The sequence below is a fragment of the Nematolebias whitei genome, chromosome 11 (assembly GCF_014905685.2).
Source record: "Nematolebias whitei isolate Nwh7 chromosome 11, NemWhi1, whole genome shotgun sequence".
Taxonomy (NCBI): Eukaryota; Metazoa; Chordata; class Actinopteri; order Cyprinodontiformes; family Rivulidae; genus Nematolebias; species Nematolebias whitei.
Window position 1 is genome coordinate 27,781,142 of NC_056508.1, and position 2,061 is coordinate 27,783,202.

General features: G+C 50.8%; 1 protein-coding gene across 1 annotated transcript in view; it reads right to left on the minus strand.

The window, feature by feature from the left end:
* samhd1 (SAM domain and HD domain 1) overlaps positions 1–2,061 on the minus strand; it is an 18,387-nt gene that overhangs the window by 11,673 nt on the left and 4,653 nt on the right. The gene's annotated exons all lie outside the window — the stretch shown is intronic.

Consider the following 2,061-nt stretch of genomic DNA (forward strand, 5'->3'; position numbering starts at 1 on the left):
GCAGCTTCGCTCCGGAAGCTTCCGCGAGGCTTGGCTCCAGGGGGGGGGTTACCGAGGAATAGCCCCGCTCGGTGAATCCCTCAACTCTGGTGATGGGAGCGGACTGGGGACCGACTCCTCTAATCTACCAGGAAAGAACCGTCTGCGGCCTCGCCCGTGGAACGTCCTGTTGGAACGCGAGGCCGTATGGATCAAGACGGTGAGCCAGAGTGGAGCCCAGTGAAAAATAACCTTTCCGCCGATCATCCGAACTGGCGGGAAAAGGCGAGGGACGTAGAAAAAAGGGGTCCCTTCATGTCAGCCTCCTCCTGGGTTCCGCCGGGCAACCCCTGAGGGCGCCGTTGGCCGGGAGCGGTGTGATCGCCGATGCGAAACGAGGTGGGATGGGGTGAGCATTCACTCAGCCCCCCTCCACCTACACTACGCTCCCCAGGAGGGAAAGAGCAGCGGGGCTGCAGCTGAGCACGCCTTGCCCCGGAGGAACCATCCGGTTCGCCCCGAGGGTCGGCGATAAGAGGAAAACCACAAGATGGCGTTGTCCAGCGTGTAGTGACCTGTCACTGGGAAATGTTCCACGACGCTTACCTTGGAATAAGACTGCTGTCATCTTCTCCTCGGGGAGGAGAACTCACCGGACGACCGGAGGTCGACTGCCGGGCCAAGCATCTTTCGCAAAGGTTGGTCATTTACACAATTTATCTTCTTTGTTCTTCTGACAGTGCTATATTAGCTCGCTGAAGAAAAAATGGGAGCCGATTTCCCGCTCTTAACGTAATTTATACGGACCGGGTGGGGCCCACACAGCAGGTGGGCGTGGACTAATTTTTTTCAGTGCTTATGCTCTGCATAACGGGATAAACCCACTAAAGCGAAGGCCTTAAAGGGCGAAGCTTATACGACATAGAACTCATTTTCAAGAGAGACCTGTTTAGGGAGCAGATGGGGGGTTGAGGGCCTTGCTCATGGGCCCAGAGTGGGGCGAATGAGGGTGGGGGCAAGTGTGGGTGCTTCACCTACCCCACCCACAATTTTGATGTTGTCGGGGCCGGGGCGTGAACCGGCGATCTTCGGATCACAGGCCCACCTCTCTAACCTCTGCACCACCACTCCCCGAAACAGCAGTCAGCTGTAGAAATTCTGACACTGGGCCACTTTTAGCTGGAATATTATATTTCTGCTGGAAAAAAAAGTGTGTACCTTTTTTTTTTGCCGTATAAGTCACACCTTTTTGCATAAATTTGCAAGTCCTGCGACTTATGCACCGAAGTGACTAATATACATTTTCTCCCCCATATTTAAAACCCAATTTTTGGCTGAGATCTGACGATTTCATTCATTTTGACATAGAAAATATTGAACACTACCATTTTCAGCCGCTAGAGGGCCCTCGAGTTATATGGCAAGCCAAGTGTCTCATTAATAGGTAAAAGTGGCTATTAATGAGACACTTGGCTTGCCATACAAAACCACCTTTGTCTTGCTCCAGAACCCCTGGAGCAAACGTCAAATCAGCTGCATTTCACCGCTCCGCCCAGGTCAAATGCAGCTGAAAAAAAAAATAAATAAACATTTTGTAAGTCTTTATTTGGGCCTTTTTTGTACCGAAAATTAACTGAACCGAGCCCTCCTTGAAATTGAACCGAACCGAAATGTGATTTTAGATTTACTACGAGACTCAAAATATATTCCAGTCATAACCCAGAAAGCAGTGCTTTACTCCGACGCCATTGTTGTTGATAGAAATATGCTATCGGTTCACGTGTGCATGAAATATACGTCTGTAGTGCGCATGTGCGGGAGCTGTTTACATAACAGCTGGCGGCCGCCTCGAAAACCTTCACTCTGAGGTGGGTTGAGAATCCTCCGGATTCAAAGAGCGGGGTGACTGGTGTTGTGTAAATGAACAGCCAAACAGCAGACAGAAAGGTGTGAATTAATTCAAAATATGCAAAGTGTAAACAGCCCCCAACTGTTGTTAGTGCAGAAAAACTTTTGCTACAGCCACCTGTAGAGTGCAAGTGCAAGCATTTCACACCTCCATGGGGGGGGGGGGGGGGGGGG